We start from the raw sequence: 17,453 nt of genomic DNA, 5'->3' as shown, positions 1-17,453 counted from the left end.
GGCACAGCTGGAATTTGGGTGTAAACCCCCGAACCCCCTTCCCTGCCCTTAATTATTTTTGTTTCAGCGGCAAACTTAAGAGATGTGGAATTTACTGAACAGAAGCAAGGGAAAAATAAATCAACTCGAGGAAACCTTTCCTTGCCCAGCATTACCCAAATAATGCCTAGCACCACCCAAATCATGCACCTCCAAGGGAAAGGCGCAACACAGCAACTTCCTCCAAGATCTGTGTACAAACGAACCCTTGAGGAGGCCACGGGAGCTGGAAGCGCACTTTCTAGGTGCTTAGATGCAGTCTGGGAGTCGGCACCAGCAAGGGGAAACAGTTGATTTTATTGGAAGCACATCTTGGCCTGCCTCCTGCCAACGGGCAGTGCTCCCCAGGCAGGTAAGGTGCTTCACACCATGATACGGCTCCAATCGACTTCCAAGTCGGATTCGCCGACAAATGATTCCAGTATGTACTCACAGGTCAGTATCATCGACTATTCATTGCCTTATACGTAGCTAGAAATCTGCTGGCCTGGTAAAAACCACCGTTAACACAACAATGTCAGCAAAGGCTGCAACACACTCTTGTGAGAGACCAGCGATTCGTGCCTACTGAGGCTCTTTCAGCACAAAGGCTTTTAGGAGGAAGAAGAGAGAGAAGGGGGGAAAAAAGGAGGGAGGGCTCTCGTGTTTCAGGGCTGCTGTCCCCTGGGAACCAAGAACCAAGTGTAGCTTCAATCAAATGCTGACTTCTCCTCCGGGAGCTCAGTAGGAAACCTGATCTCACTAGCTCATGCTTGCCTCTATGCATATATAGGCTGGGGTTTCTTTCATACCAGCAATTTGTATAAAGACAAGAGCCAATACAGTTTATTGCAAACGAGATCTTGCAGTAATGGATCTAGAGAGATATTTCTGTAGCTAAAATAAGACAACCTTCAGCCACCTGCTCAGGGCAGGCTGCGCTGCAGCCGCCCCCAGCTCTGCACGCATGGCTCCGCTGTGGGCGCCCCTGGCGCAGCACTGCACGGCACAGCCTCCCACGCATCTCCCTGAGCCCTGCATCCTCCCCAGCTGGCAGCAGCCGCCCTAGGTTGGGTTTTTGTGCAATGCCAGGTTACACTTCCATTAAAACGTTTACCCTGGGAGATCACTTCCTGCCTGCAAGTATTGTTCCGGCTTCCCCTGCTGCTCACAACTTTAGCCAGAGCTATTTCTTTCCTCGCCTACTGTGGTGTGCAGACCCCGGGAAGCATCCACCCCTGCCCGCTGGCCCTGGGCTGCCCTGGCAGGGCAAAGCATGGCACAGCATGGGAGGTCTGCGGGGGGGGGGGAAGGCAGGCGAGTCCTCCAGGCGGAGCTCAGCATAACTTCACACCGGGCTGCTTAATTCTGCACGGGGCTTTGCTAATACACTTTGTGCTTGACTACTGAAACGGGAGGAAAGGAAAACACTGCACGGGGAGCACGACCAGGCCAGAGCAAGGTGAGCCAGGAGGACTGCAGCCTGTAGGGAAGGGTTTCCCCCAACAACCAGCTCAGCCTCCTACTGCTATGGGCAAGCCAGAGAGGCTTAGAGCACAACCCAGCATGCCGAGGCGTGGGAGCAGAAGGGATTGCCCAGGGATCAGGGATCCCTGTAGGATCTCTCCATAGCCAAGAGCTTTTGCATGGAGAAAGTTTGGCCTAGGGAGGGAATTTACACCTAGAAAGAAGAGCTCAGCCCATCCCTTCTTCTGCCATTAGCAAGTTCCCTGTGAATTTCAAGGAGAGATGAGAATACGCCCCTCCAGCTTTGATTTCACTTTGCTGTCTCTACCTGCAGCCATGCACAAATGCCATACTCAAGCCATGGCTAAATGAGCCTGGCAAAGCTCTCCCACCACCTCCAGGAGATCCCAGGCCACAAAGCCACCCCACTCCCGGGGAGCATGGGGAGAAACACAGCAGTGGGGGCAGGACAGGCAGCCCCACAGCCCCTGTTCCTTGCAAGCACAAGGACAGCCATCAGGCTGCCCCAGGCATGGGACCTGCTGCCTGTGCAAGTACAGGCGTACTTCTCTCTACTATCAACTGTACCAGGCACTACTCCAATACTCCCATGGCGGAGAAGATTGGACTTTTATAACTGAGGATACAGGCCCAAATGTTTTGTAATACGCAAATACCGAAAGACGTACAAGGCCCCTAGGTGACGTATTCCTGAGCATTAAATGAACACCTGGGATAAAAGCAAGAGCTACTCCAGCTGAAAACAAGAAGCAAAGCATGCTCTGAGAAAGAACAGGCTAGCTGGCAGTGCTGGCAGACTGCAATCCACTATGGGCCATCTGGAGGTGCATGGGGAACAACCCTGCCGCAGAGGTGCGCCGGTGCAGCTCCCAGCCGTGGGAGATTGCTTCGAGGTCAGCGGGAGCTGCGGAAAGGAGAGCGCTTTTGGCTGGAAGTGCTCTCGCTCCTCCTGGCCGAGGAGGAGGCGGAGGAAGCACAATGCCAGGCTTTCCCGGTGTAGGCTCAGCCGCAAAGCGCAGCCCCAAGCCTCCCCCTTTCCCCAGTGCTCTATTGAACACACTCAGCTCTTTATACAAGCCATTCCCAGAGTGGCTGGTGGATTCTGCGCTTTCCACTTTAATTGTCTTATCCAAATAAAGCTTTGTTTTCCTTAGCACGACAATCCCAACATTCAGGCCGAGATTTCCATTGGACAGAGGAGATATTTTATTCTCCGATTGTTTAGAGAGTCGGGGCTTACACGGAACAGCCCCGGCTTGTGTGCCTCTGCTCACAATGGGGTCTTTGCAGCCCCGGTCTCCGTCATGTAGATTCATTTTCCAGAGCCATCAGGATAAGAATCATTTTTCTCTAGATTTCATAGCTTTCCAAGTCTACCTTAGACTTTAACAAGTCTTTTAGTTTGCACCAAGACAATAAATTTAGTTTAATTTAGCTTCCGGTCTTTAATTTTAGCAGGTCCTTTTTTTGCATGCAAATCAATATGGCAATTACCATCTAAAAGCTCGCCCAGCCCTAGGTCAATGTAAATTGATCATTGTCCGCCTTCTACAAAATAACACCGGGAGTCTGTGGTGCATAATGAGATTATACTGGAAACTGTCTTTCAGATCACAAATTATATTTCAAGCTGTCAGGATCTTCTCCAAGTGGACTTCCTTGCATGTCTAATCACACGGCACCAAATCTGTCAGCTCACAAGGTAGGTTTGGGGCGCAAGGAGTGCTTCCCTGCAGAGGGAGAGTCCCAAATAATTTAGACAACAGTTTCGGAAAACAGGTACTGAAGCATGTCCTCACTCGCTAACTTTTCCAGCAGTGGGAAAGAGGAGGGGAAAAAAAATCTCCACTCGGCCAAGAACTGCTGTCCAGCAAACAAGGAAAAATGAATTTGCTGCTGGAAAGCAGCAGCAGTTTCCTAAACCCACATTTGCAGCGCGTTCTTGGCCTCCTCCTTTCCATCCCCACCTCATCTGCTCGGCCATTCAAAGGATCGCTGGCTGCCTGCTCCGGACAAACTCCCACAAAAGATACACTCCCCCAGGAGAGACGCCCCTGCCCACCACAGCCTCGGGACCTGAGGGGGTCAGGTCGGAGGGAAAGGCTGCTGTGGAGCAGGGACCGCTGTAAGCCCGTTCCCTGAAAGGACAGGAGGATTAACGGGAGCTGCTCACGGCCAGGGGAACTCCCCCTGCCTGCAGCCCCGGCCTCCGCTGCCTCCTGCACGCACACGCAGCCAGCCGGAGCGGCTGGCGTAGCTACAAGGGGTTAGCCCAGCTCCCCCAGCCAGCCCCCGCCACTCGAATCATTGCAAAACCAAGACAGAAGGCAGCAGGCCCACTCTGGCCATCAATTATTTCTAAAACAACACCAGCCTAAGGAGGAAGTATTAAACTCAGCTTCATGCTGCTCTTTCTAAGCCTGCACTAAAACATGATCTATTGCGGTGTTCAGGGGAAAGATAGCATATCGCGTATCACCTGTGCAACCCAACTACGCTGCAGAGTCCCAGCAAGAGCCCACAGCTTTGTCAAGATGTCCAGAAATCAGAGCCTGCTTCTCCTCTGTACTGAGCACCAATTTACTCCAAGCCACATTTACTCTGAGGGCAATGTGGCTGCTAGAGCTATGACCTGAGCCGGAGCAGGCCTTTTGCCCACCTTTGCAGGGGCCACTCACCGGTCAAAAGTTGAGAGACCTTTTAAACGACAGCCGCAGATTGCTAAGACTACTTTGGTATGCATAGCACTCATTATTTTGGGCTGTGGTGGCCTGGGTCCATTTTATCCACAGAGACCTGAAAGCGTGTCAACAACTTTGCGCAGTCTCGCAGCTGCACAGATCCCCAAAGTTTGCTTGTGTGGACTGTACAGGAGCCCCTGGAGCTTAGCCACCTCACCTCTGGCATCCCTGTTAAGGGGACCCAGGCTTCCTTATCAACCTTTAAAAAAGTGAATTATCATGGGATGTGGGAAGAGGAGGGGAAAGGGACAATGACTTAGAACTGCCCAAGATGCTGCAGATCCTGGCACATTCTGGTGAAGTGTGTGACACAGCGCCCAGATTGTCCACCAGCACAGGAATAAAGCCAAGGCACCAGTATTGTTTCAAGACCCAGTCCATATTTGGGCATTTGGTTCACACATCCTAAGCATCACTTTAAATATCAGAATAGAGACATTGGCCAATGTGGTTCATAATGCACTCAAATGGGAGAAGTCATTTCTGTTTGGTCTCAGATTACCAGCTTGGTCTTGCTGGGGGGGGGGGGGGGGCGCGGGGGGGAGAGAGGGAAACCCTGCTGAGTCTGTTTGCACTGGTCTCTATTAGATATGCAACAAATCTGCCATTTCCGGCGTTGCTTCTATCTAATTAGAGATGTATTTAGATGTGACGTGTAAATAAGCGCTGAGCTGCCTGCTGCCCTGGCTACGCGGACTGCTCGGGAGCATTTCCAATAAGGCTGTAGCGCCCGGAACCAGGGCTCAGACAAAGAGGAATGGGAATGGTCTGCGCTGCAGGCGAATCCAACAAAACCAGCTTTTATCTATCGCTCTAAAGCCTTAACTGCTTTTAATCTGTACCGCCCAGGCTTGCACGCCACGATCACATCTCATCCACCGAGGCCGTCTCAGTACAAAAGGAAGCTCACACGCACGCAGGGGCTGCAAATCACCTCCGGCCCGCCCCAGCCCCAGCGCAGACCCCGCTCGCCGCCAGCCCCCGCGCTCCAGGAGCTGTGCGCGCCCCCGTGGGCTCCCCGACGCCCCGAGGCAGGTCCGCCCGGCTGCTGCGCGCAGGGACAGGAGCGGCCCCGCCGGGAGCGCACCGCGGCCAAGGGCGCGGGGAGCCGCCGACGGGGCCTGAAGGCGGCCGCGGGAACTTGCACACACACACCCCACGCCCCCCCAAGGCCGGGAACCTTCGCGGTGGGGCTTCCACTGCAATCCGCGGCGGGGGGGGGGGGGGGGGGGGGGCACGGCGGGGCCGGGGGAGGCGGAGAGCCGCCGGGGCCGCCCGGCCGGGCCACCCCCGGGGCCCCGCCGAGCCCGAGGGTCTGCGGTGGCTCCCCCGGCCCCGTGGCCGCCCGACCCCGGCTCCAGGCCCTCCTCGGAGCTTCCAGAGAGAGGAAACTCCTGGGAACGAAATAATCTGGCGCTCGCCTGGTGAACTCTTTTCCTGTTGTGGGAAACAGCTCTTACGAAGCTGTTAGATGGACGGGGCAGCGCCGGGGGCCCGAGGCGCGCTGCACCGGCCCCCCCCTGCTCCGGCAGCATCCCTGCGGCCGCTGCTGCTCCCGCATCTTTCCAGGCCGGAGCAGCCGGCCTCGATCCCCTCTCGGCTTTAAGGGTTAACAACCATCGCCACCATAGAAAAAAAAAAAAAAGAAAAAAAAAAGAAGAAAAAATATCGCGGTGACCTTTTCCTCTCCGACTCCCTCACTCTCCCTTTCAGGCTCCGGTTCCTGAGCTCGCAGGGAGCCTGAGCGGCTGTCTAGACCGATCTATCACAGACGGACAAACAATACCAGGAGAAGCCCCTGCCCGGTCCCTCAGCCTCCGCCACTCACCTTAGAAATGGCGAAGAACAGAAAAGTGACCGCGGTACCATCCTCCCTGGTATATTTATAGCCTTCCACACAGCCCACCTTCATGCCTGACAAATGAGATTTTGTCTGCTCTCTCAGCATACGCTCCAATAAACACACACACACACTTTTTTTTTTTTTTTTTGTGCCTGTTTGCTTTTGGTAACATTCCGGACTCGTCCCTCCGACCTCGGGGCGGGCGAGGGCTCACCACGCCCGTGCGCGGAGGCAGGTTAGATAGCCACGGCGGGAGGGGCTGGGGGGGCGGGGGGAGCAAGGGGCGACCCCGGCCGGTCATCCACACGCAACCTCCCAACCTGGAAACTTCAATGTCCGTATTCATCACGCCCTCTTCGCACCCAGCCCCCCTCACCCGAAGTGCTCCCTGGTCCCTGCCAGCCCTCCAGGTTGCGTATTAAAGAGGTATACGGGGTGAGGAGCCGGAGGTCCAACGCTGCAAAAGGCTGGGGAATAACTAATGAGCTGTGCAGCCCATTGATCCGGTGCATACTTCCTAATTAACTCTGAGTCACCTATTTGTGACAGCAATTCAAAGAACTGCACCAGGGATAAACTGCAACCCCGGCGCGCGAAGGCAACCCGGGGAGGGGGAGGCGGCCAGGCGGGGGGGCGGGGGGGGGGTGGAATTTGCTCCTAATCCTCCTAAAAGCAATTAGGGTGAGCGCTGCGCTGGCTACCTCTCGGGAAGGAAAAAAAAAAAAAAAAAAGGAAGGAAAAAAAACCCACCCAGAGGCTCCGACAGCAGAACCGAAAGGAAATGAATCGATGTGTCGCAAGCGCGACGGCACCGGGCTCCAGTCAGATAGGCAAGCACCAGCCTCGGGGACGAGAGTAGGCGAGAGCGGTGGCCCCGAGGAGCGGCGCGGCGGGCAGCGGCGCGCACAAAGCTGCGGGGGCAGCGCGGGCTGGGAGGGGGCAGCGCGGGCGGCGGCGACCCGGGTGCGGCGGAGCCACCGGCGGGGGGTTGCGGACGCAGCCACGGGGGCAGAGACCTCGCACCGCCCGCCCCCTCTCGCCCCCAGCTTTGTTCCCGAGCGACCCTGGCGGGGCACGGCTCTCCCCGGCCGCCCCCCGCGGTAGGGCCACGGGGAGGGGGCGGGGGAAAAAAAGTTAATAGAAACCTTTGGAAAATCCGAGCTTGGCTACGTTGTGCGGGCTGGGCTTCCCCCTCCCCCCCCCCTTTTTTTTTTAATACAAACACGGATACAAAAGCTGCAGGCTCCAAAGAGTAGATGAAAGCAATGAACGGAGTTTCTGGAAAAGATTCATTAGTGGGAATTAATGCTGCGAGGAGCTCCGAAGCGATACCATTAAAGCCAGTACCCACACTTTGTCAGTTTTACACAGCTCACTACGGTCTGGGCTTTTTTTTTTTTTTTTTTTCCCCTCAGGGGAGGTGCTCTTCGCCTCCCCCTCGCCCCCTCCGCGATCACCAAACCCAGGATCCGACAGACATCGCGGAAACGAGAGAGAGGGAGGGAAAAAAACACACACGCACACGCACACATCGAGAAAGAAAAGAGGAACGTGAACGCTCCGCAGCCCTCGCCCCCGGACTCGCTCCGCGAACATCAAATGCATGCCTCATATGCTGCGCAGAGCCGCCCCACTTGGCCCCGGCTTCACAAAGCAGCCTCCGCTGCCTCCCTGCCTGGCCGTCCCCCTCCGGCCGGCCCTTTGATGGCAAGTCCCAAGCCTCCCTCCGGGTCGGTCTCTCAACTCCAAACTACATTTTAGGGCTGACTAAACTTCCGTGTCACGCCGGACCTCACGCCAGCACAGCTCCGCGCACGGGAAAGCCCCGGGCCGCCCTGCCCCACGTGCGCGGCGGCGCCCGCCCCGCCGGGGCGGAGGGAAGGGGGGGAGCGGCACCCGGGCTCTCCCGGCCAGGGGAAGGCAGCCTGCAGCGGGCTCTCCCCGCCGCTCACCTGTCCGCCGCCCCCGCACCGCCCGCTGCTCTGGACGGGGAGCGCGGGGCCCGTCCCGCCCGGCGCGGGAGCCGTCCCCGCTCCGCGGGTCGCCAGCGTTTTTCCTCGCTCGCCCCGGCCCCCGGGAGCCCCGCACCGCCGCTGCCCCGGTGCCTTCCCGATCGCAAAGTAGGAGACGACGGGAACACCGCCACCACCCCACACACAGGCGCACCGGAGAGCCGACAGCGCTACCAGCAGCCGCCAACCCCCCGCCGCCGCCCGCCCCCCCCGCCGCCGCCCGCCCCCCCACTACCCCCACCACGCCGCCCCAAACAGGCATCTTTACAACCAACTGCCTTCCAAACTTCCCCTCCGCCGCCGCAGCCCCGGAGACGCACCGGGAGATCCCTCTCCCCCACGCCGCCGCCTGCCTGCCACTCCCGCCCGAGCCCCGCTGCCCCGCGCCGTAACTTTCGGCCGCCGCGGCGCCGTCCCCGCGGCGGGGCGAGGGGAGCCTCGCGGCCGCCCCGTCACCGCGGGACCCGGCGGCGGCGCTTCCTCACGGGAGCTGTTCGCGGAGCGGTGCACTGACCTTCCTGCCGCGCCGCGGGGCTGCGGCGTGCGCGGTCCGCGCCGCGGGTCTTACACCGTCGCCTCGCCCTGCTGCTCTCCCAGGAAGGGCAGCCCCGTCGGGGGTGGGGGGGGAGAGGCAAGAAAAGTTTCCCGAGCCCCCTCCCCCTCTCCGTGGGTGCGTGTGTCGCGGCTTGCCCCGGCGCGGGCGGGCCAGGGAAGGGGTGCGGGAACGCAGGGAGCTGCGGGGGGCGGGAGCGCGGCCGCCGCCTGCGCCGACGGGGCAGGTGCCCGCGGGAAGGGCTTTGCTTCTCGGCTGGGCTGCGCTCAGCAGCGGGAGCGGCAGCCCGCGATGCTCATTCCGGCTGCCGGCTCTGGTTTGGCAGCGCCATGTTGCTGGCTTGCTCCGGGCGAAGTTCCTGCGCTGGCGAGCGCGGCGCTCCCCACATCTCGCCCGCGCCGCCGTCTCCCGTGCCCTGGCCGCCGCGGCTTTGTGTGTGTGTGGCTGGGGATTTAATTCTCCTCCTCCTCTTCTCCTCCTCTCTCTCCCTCTCTCTTTTTCTTCCTCTCCCCCCCCCCTCCCCTCTTTAGTCCGCCGGGAAAGCCGCTCTTCCTCACCTTGCCGCTGGGAGACCGGGCTCCGTCTGCTGCACGCTGCGCTCCCCTCGCATCCCCCCTCCCTCTCTCCCTCCTCCTCCTCCTCCTCCTCCTCCTCCAGCCGCCGCCTCCCCTCCCTTCCCCTCCCCCCGGGCAGGCGCTGCACCGAGGGAGCCGCCGCCAGCAGCAGCGGCAACGGCAGCAGCAGCAGCAGCGCCGCCACCGCTTTTTCCCTCTGCAAGTTTCCCCCTCCCCTGGCTGCGTTTCCCTGACCAGCCAGGCAGGGCTCGCCCGGCCGCGCACCCGTTCTCCCCCCTTGCCCTGACTAATTGATTTGCGCCCCTCGCCAGCCCCTCGCCTCGCCCGCTCCCCGCGGCTGGCACAGGTCGCTGCCGAGCTGCGGTGCCCCGGGGGTACTCCGCGCTCCCCGGCCGGCGGGGTGAGGAAAGCCGCCCCCCCGCCCCGCTGATACTCCCCTCGCTCGCTACCCAGAAGGCCAGTGGAGATCCGCAATTACCATAAAGCTCCGCTCACTCCGCTCCACCAAGCTGTCAAAACCCCGGCGGCGGCGGCGCTGCCAGACACCGCTGCGAGGCTCCGCGGCGGGTTGCGCCGCGCTGCCACCCCCCGCCGCCCCGCTCGCCTCGGCCCCGCCGCCGGACGCCCCCGCGCCTCTCGCAGCGCTCTCCCCCGCGCGCCCCGCCGCACCGCGGCGCCCGGGATCACGCCCCCCGCAGTACAGCCCGCGCCCCCACCCCGACCTGCCGGCTCCGGGATCCCCCCGTCACGCAAGGGCATCCCCGCCGGCCCAGGACCCGCCGAGGGCTTGCAGCCGTCCTTACCCCCTGCAGGGGTCATGGCGCGCACGGACCCTTTCTCCCGCAGCCTCCCACCCGCAGAGGGGTTCCCCGGCCCCGGGGCCCCTCTCTAGGCCCACCCGCCGCCCCCAACTTCGCGTGATCCGCGGCACAGCCGCGCCGATATACGCGTTTTCCCCCGGTCCGCTTCTCCGAGCTCTGAATCGGGATGGAAAAAAAGCCACTCGTTTGTCAACGTCTGCATTGCGGGGGGGCCGGGGGGGGACCTTATTAAAGCGCGTTTTCGCCTGATCCGGCTTTGGCAGCCCTTAACGCGCTTTCTGCTACGTGTGAGCGGTGTGGCAACCCGGGGTGGGATGGCAGCCGAAGCGCCGTTTCCCTCTCTGGCATTTCTACGGCTGCTTTAAGATTTCTGCCCGGGTTGTGGAGCCCTTTAATCTCCGGGTTGATAGTTATCCGCTGCATCTATTTACTTTGGCAAGGCAACTTTTGGCTCGGCGAGCTCCACTCGTAAATTTCAGGTTCATAACGCCCATCCCCGCCGATATTCCCGGGTTTGGTCCCGCGGATGCCGCGGCGCGGAGGCTCCCGGGGCGGCCCCGGCCTCAGGGCCAGGCGGGCCCTTGGCTCCGCAGCTCCCCCGCACCGCCCGGCGCCTTCCCGGGGAAGCGGGAGTTTTGCCACCTCAGCGCCGCCGGCGCCGCATCCAGCCCTTCTCGCCGCCGCGCCGTGTGGGAGCGACTGCCAGCCAAACACCGGGCGATTAACACGGACAATTCGCCCCGGGGGGGATTTTTAATCGCCACGTTCAGGACCCTGCGCGTAAAAGGCTGCTGAGACGCTGCGAGCTGCAAAAGCTTTCCCCGCCGAGAGCGCGCAAGCAGCAAGGAGGGCGATGAGTGTTCAGCGCCAAAGCAGGACTGCCGGGGCTGCCTGCCTGCTCTCCGCCGCTACTGCTTGATAGAAGACCAGGAGATCCCGAAAGTTGTCCCTAACAAAGACATCCCACCCCCCCAATCCATAAGTTTATAATCGAGAATCTAAGCCTCGTCTGGAAAAAACGTGGGGGTCACCAGATGCTCGGGGAGGGGGACACGGTGTACACCCCACACACGCGCACACCCGGGTCGTGGCCAGAGGGTTAGCATTTCATTAAACTGCCATCACGAGGCTTTAGGTTTTCGCCACGTCTCTCTTAAAAAACTCGCCCGTCTCAAAGCAGAAGTGAAATATCCACCGCCTGAAACCCGAAACTCCAGCCGCACCGCTCGGCTTCCTCGCAGGGGAGCCCAGGGAGCCGCCGAGCGCGGCGGCCAGGCTGCGGTGCCGACGGGGCGTACGGCCCCGGGCAGCGTCCGGGTTTGATCCCGGCGCGGCGGGCCACGCATCTGAAAAGGCTCGCACAGGTTTTTTTAATCTCCGATAACAAGCAGAAGGACACCTGGCCTATTACGCTGTAAAGCTATTTTTTATAAAGATGTTTTAGGGCTAGACATTAAAAGTTATTAGACTGAACACACGTGAGTTACAGGCACACAGCTGGAGGAAAGGCCTCTGCTGGTTTGTTGGGGTTTTTTTTCCCTTTCCTAGGGAGAACCTCATTAAAATTGCTTCTTTCGGTAGGAAAGCAGAACTAGCGTGTCTCCCGGCGAGGTGGCCGTAGCCGCGGCTTCCTGGCTGCGTTGATCCGGGCTTTGTCTGTCCCCACAGGTCTGGAACCGCGATGCCATCGGCCCGCACTTGTATCACAGAAGTCGCACACTTCCCTTTTCCCGGGCTGCGAACTCCGGATCACATGTGTGCGCCTACAGCGTGTGGCTGGGTGGTTGGGGATGCGTTTTTATTTTTTTTTTAACTAATGACTTCAAGTTATCTCGGGGTAAACTCGCTCCACTTTTATTTTTAAGCGTAGTTAAACTTTCTTTCTTCGTGCACGCAGTTTCCTCCGTGGAGGGGAGGAACAGACCCGCGCTTGTTTGCCTCTGTGCCTTTTTTGTTCCCCGGGTCCCCGAGCTTTGCAGCAGGAGGCTGGCGGCTCCTGGCGAAGACATTGGGGCTTCAGTTCGCTCCTCCCGCGGCCTGGCTCGGCCCGGCTGCGCGCCGCGCCGCCTTCCCCTGCCGCGGGTGAGCCAGGCACCGCCGAGCTAACCTCGGAAAATTCAGAGCATGCTCTTGCCTTGCGGATTACACCACCACCACCACCACCCCCGCTCCGGAGGGAACTGACCCCCGGGTCAGGCCGCTGCACACTGCTTTCTCCCCGGGAGCGGAGGGGGGGCTCCGCGCACAGATGCTTGGGGCTCCGCGCTGCTGCCGCTGCTGCTGCTGCCGCCACGGAGCCGGGCGAGGATGCGCTCGCAAAAACGGCTGCTCCGATAATGCTAAGTACTTAACCTCCTCGTAAAGACAAATCCATTGTTAATGGCAGAATGGGCTTCTCGCAGGAGGCTTCCAAGTGGGATGGCTTTACGCCGGCTCTCATTTACCTCCAGCGCCGCCTCTAATTGGAACACACACACACACACACTGCCCCCGGCCCGCGCACCTCAGAAAGTTGGGGGTTAAACGGCAGGAGTAGCGAGGCCGGGCCCCGGCACCCTCCACGGCCGCTCCCCTGCCCGCCAAACGGCAACCGGAGCACGCGGGTCTCCCGAGCACGGGAAATGAGAGAGAGGGGAGACAGGCGCTGCGAAGGTAAAATGAATTAATGCGAGCGAGGTGCTCAGACAGCCTGGTGATGAGTGCTAGGAAAAGCCTATAAATAACAGATCACTGTCCTAAGCTCTGAATTGCCCTGCTTGAGTGTGTCTTAAATCAGACCTTTATCATTGCTTATTGTAAGGCAGTGGAATTTAATGGAAGTGTAGAAATCTGAATAACAAAACAAGACAAGCCTCAATTGGCGTTATACAGGGTCTGCACCGCTTTCAGACCTGACACGGTGCCAGCATATTGTTACACCGACATGCAAACTCCCCGTGCAATCAAGGGGGTTTTGCATAGCAGAAGTACTATAATTTTACTTCGTAGTTCATGGCTACTCTGTTGACAGGAGATCCATTATTTTCTCTCCCTCTCCCCAGAAGAGCCCGAGACGCGCTCGGTTCACGGACTAAGCGCCGCTATCTTTCTTACAAAGCCGAATGACAAATCTCTCCGGTTGTGTTTGCTTTGCTCCGCGCCTCTTCCCCGAACCACTGAAGAGCGGAGATGCCCGTGATCCTCCGGGCCCCGTTTGCCGCTCGGACCGGACAGCCCGGGAGGGACAAGCAGGCAAACAAACACACGCACGCCTCGGCCAGCCTCCAGCCGGGAAGCTCGGCCTGCCGCCCGCCGCCCGGGGCCGGCTGCCGCCGCGGCGGGGGAAGCGCTTGCCGGCCCGTGCAGAGCTCGGTGGGGAAGGCGCAGCGCCGAGCCCACCGGGGCGGCCGCGGGGGGACGGGCTGGAGGCACGGCCCCTGCCCGGGGTAAGAAAGGGGGGCGGCAGCCCGCTGCAGGATAAGGGCAAGCTAGCTGCGAGCTGCCCCCTCCACCTCTCCCACTTGCATACCTCGGCCATTTTGTCTGCTTGCGGCGCGCCTGTGTCCCGTCCCCCCCCACCCCCCCCACCCCGCCCCCGCCCCGTCCCCTCGGGCAGAGCGCTGCTGCGGGCCCCTGCCCCGGGCGCGGGGGCCGGGCGCTGCCGGCGGCGGGGCGGGCGGGCCGGCCGGCCAGGAGGAGGTGAAAGCAGGGCCGCCGGCAGCCCCGGCCGCTCCTGCCAGCGGGGAGATGCAGCCGCTAGGCAAGGCCCTGCAGGGGAGGGGGCGTGCGCCGCACAAGTCTGAAGAGGAGTAAAAATAGCGCCGGCGAGGTTGTCGCTCTCCTCGCCTCCCCCCAGCGCGGCGGGGGGCAGCGGGCGGCGCGGGGGGGGGCTCGGCGGGGGGGCGCAGACCGAGGACAAGGGCTGAAGCCAGACAAAACCCCTGGCCCGGCCGGAGAGCAGTGTGGGAGAGGTTGAGCCTTCGACTCTGAAGGCGATGCGCGGGAGCCGGGGGCTGCGCCCCCTTTTCCCGGTGGGGTCCCTCAGCCCCGGGGGGCGCCGGCTGCGCCCCGTCTCCGTCCCTCGGCGGCCTGGGAAGGAGCGGCAGCGAGCGGCGGCTCGGCGGAGGCACGGCAGTCAGCACGCTCCTGGGTTTAAATATAATACGGCGGCCGGGGGAACCGCCATGGTTTGAAGGTGTGTTTGTGCAGACTACAGCTTGTATGTTAATAATTGGATACAGTCGATGAATCACCTCCGTCCTCCTTCTGGTTTTGTTTTTGTGTTGTGTTTTGTTTCGGAGGGGGTGGGGAGAGAATGCGAGGAGACGATGCCGTGGCTCGGCGCTGAATACCAATTCTGCACCCGGGTTCATAAACACTGGGGTTATTCACTCGCCCCAGAGGTGACAGCGGAGGCCTCCGCCGGCCTCCGAGCCCGCGCCCCGCGGCGCGGCCCCCGGGCTCGCCGCCGTGCCGAGCGGGATTTGCGCCCCGGCTGGAAGCCCGCAGCAGCGGGTGGCTCGCCGGGGTGCATACATATGAAATTGGAGCCTGCAACATCAAAGCGGCAGTGGAGCGGGGGCAGGGAGAGGCTCTCGGTGTGTACACGTGTGTACTTTTCCAGAGAAAAGTCCCTAATTTTTCAATTCGGATCCCCCCCCCCCCCCCCCCCATCACTCGCATGGCAGACACGCGGAGACATTCTTTAGTCCTGTACTTAACACTTCACAGTGTTTTTAGCAATTAAGGCGAGAGGGGGGTGGGTATAAAGATAAGCCACTTTTTCGCCCTGCAAGTGTGAAAGATAAGATAACAGTAAGCTGGGGCAAAACGTCTGCTTACAGCCTCCCCCCAGCGATTCTGATCGGTCACCTCTTATCGCAGAAAATGTTCATTTCGAAAGCAGCTTCAAAAAACCAAGGGAAAATAAAAGTATTTTCCGTACAGAAATGCCATTTAAAACCCCGTTCCCACTTCATCTCCCAACGTCGCGTCCCTGTCCCCCCCCGCCGTCCCCCCCTGCCATCGCGGTACCCAAACCAGGGCAGCAGCCGCCTCCCAGCGCGCCTCTCGGAAATTGCCAAACACGCAGGTAATCTGAGGACTGAAACCTGCCAGGCTCGGAGATTAGCAGCGCGCCCCGCTCCGCGGCGCTCCCCGGCCCTGCCCGCCCGCCTCCCCCGTCGCAGGCGGGGGATGCGGCCCGCCTTACTGGCCCCTCGCTGCCCGTAAAGCCGGCAGGGAGCTGCGCTGGGGGGAAGCCCCACGCCGGCCAGCACACGCGGCGGCGGGTGAGGCAGAACGACAGCCGGGCTGCCTTTTCCAGGTCGTTTCGCTGCAGCACCCCCGACGGCATCGGGACGGCGATGCTCCCCCGCCTGCCTGCCCCCAGCCAAGCTGCAGGATCTGTTGGCGGCGGCCGCGCTCGGCGTCGACTCGCTTATGCTTCCCCCCCGCAGCCCCCCCAGCCGCTTCCCTACCCAGCGGCCGCCCCCACGCCCCACCGCCCGGCAGGCACACTCGGAGGCCGCGGGCGGGCACGGCGCCCGACGCTACACGGCGGCGGGCCTGCCCTCCGCGGCACCGGGCAGGGCCCCACCGCGCCCGCCCCGCGGGCAGGATGCGGGCACTGCTCCTCCCCGGCCGCCGGGCAGCGGGGCTCAGTGCGCCCACGCCTGCCGCCGCCGCGGCCACGGCCGGGCCTACGCGCTGCCTCTCCGTCCCCGGGGGCTTCCCCCCGGGCCCGGAGTTCCCCCCTCCCGTCCTCGAGCCGTCGCCACCTGAGATAAGCCGAGGTGCCGAATAGGAAACGCTTCCCAACAGCTCCCCGAGGGCAAGGCGCGGCTATGCCGTGCCCTCACTGCCCTGGGAAACCTCCGCACCGGCCTCCACGCCAGGCAGTGGAGTGTGTGTGGTGTGGGCGGGTGGGCATCCCCTCATCCCCCGGCAAAGCCACATCCAGGGCCCTGCACGGGAGCCGGGAGAGCAGGGACGCCCCGCAGCCCCGAAGTGGTCGGGGCCACAACATAGCCGGGGTGGCTCGGTGGGGAGCTGAGGCGGTGGGGGGGCCTCGCCGGGCTCACCGCATCCCCCGTCTCCTCCCGCCGCCCTTCTCAGAAACCCGTCGGTGCCGCGCTCTCGAAGTGAGTGGGTCAGCAGCTGATGACAAGGGGAAAAAAGAAGAGAGCGAGCTAGCGAAAAAAAAACCCACCACCTTCCCAAACCCTAGCCTGGAGAGATTACTCATCCCCAGAGTTCCCCTAAGTCAGAGAAACTTGGCCAAGTCCCAAGGCCGAGCCGTTAGCCCGGTCTGAAGCTCCCCGGGCACCTTCCGCCGCGGGGCCAGGGCCGTAGGGCGCGGTGGGGGCGCAGGGCCGGGGCCGGCGGGGAGCGCACATCCCCATCCCCGGCGCTCTTCGCGCTCGAGTTATTGTGGAGCGTTTTATCTTCACAGTCACATCGGCAGCTAACGAAGCTCGGCGGCTGCAGCCCACACGACTTTGGTTCTCTGCATTTATCCTTCAATAAAAGCCGATTCCTTTATTAGAAACAGGAGACGTGTCTCCTACCGCCCCTATCAAATCCCAACTGGCAAGGCGCAGCCGACACCTCCCCCTCAGCCCCCCCTGCCCGAGGGGGCAGGCGACACCACCCCACGGCCTACGCCCCCCCTCCCTCCGGACCCCCCACCGCGAGCATCCCGCTCTCCCCCTCTCCAGCCCCCTCACGAACAGGGGCAGCCCTCGCCCCCTTCCAGCGGGGCGGCCAACGCCCCCTCCCCGACATCCCCCCCGGGCAGGAGGCAGCCGAGGCCAGCCGGCCCCTCGCCGCTGCGCGCCCCCCGCCCCAAACACCCCGCGCCGGCACGGGCAGCTGCCTCCCCCCCTTTCTCTCCGCCAAATCAATCGCCCCCACCAGGCGCACCCACACGACTTTCGTTCCCCTGCATTTATCGTTCAATAAAAGTCGTTTCCTTTATTAGAAACAGAGGAGACGCTTCTCCCACCGCCCTCACCTCATGCCCCCTCCGCGGGCACAGCCGGCAGCCCCCCTTCCACATCGCCCCCCGCAGAGCAGGGCCCGCCCCCCCCCCCCCCGCTCCCACCACCGCCGTCCCCTAAAAATAACAATAACAGTAATAACAATAATAACAGCCACCGTCCCCAGCAGTCGCGGCAGCCAGCCCCCCCCCCCCCCCCCCGCTTTCCACCGAGCCCAGCCACCCCCTCCCCTTCCCTCTCAAATCCCCCATCGCTAGGCACAGCCAACCCCCCCCCCCCGCCCTCCCGCCTTTCCCCAGGCGCAGCCAACGACCCAGCAAATCCCTTCGCCAGGCACGGCTCGGCCCCCGCCCGCCTCGCAGCCCCCCCCGGGCACCGAGCAGGTCTGCGCGGCGGCTGCTTGCGCGACTCCGATCGGAGCT

The 17,453-nt window shown here is 61.8% G+C and overlaps 1 protein-coding gene across 1 annotated transcript in view; it reads right to left on the bottom strand.

Moving 5' to 3' along the window:
• BCOR (BCL6 corepressor) overlaps nucleotides 1–9,291 on the bottom strand; it is a 59,250-nt gene extending 49,959 nt beyond the window's left edge. The window contains 1 exon segment of the mRNA XM_055701813.1: nucleotides 9,213–9,291. The gene's annotated coding sequence lies outside the window, so the exon portion shown is untranslated.
• Nucleotides 9,292–17,453: the final 8,162 nt, after the last annotated feature.

This window comes from Falco cherrug, chromosome 2, assembly GCF_023634085.1.
Source record: "Falco cherrug isolate bFalChe1 chromosome 2, bFalChe1.pri, whole genome shotgun sequence".
Lineage (NCBI taxonomy): Eukaryota > Metazoa > Chordata > Aves > Falconiformes > Falconidae > Falco > Falco cherrug.
This window is presented reverse-complemented; position numbering and strand designations above follow the sequence as displayed.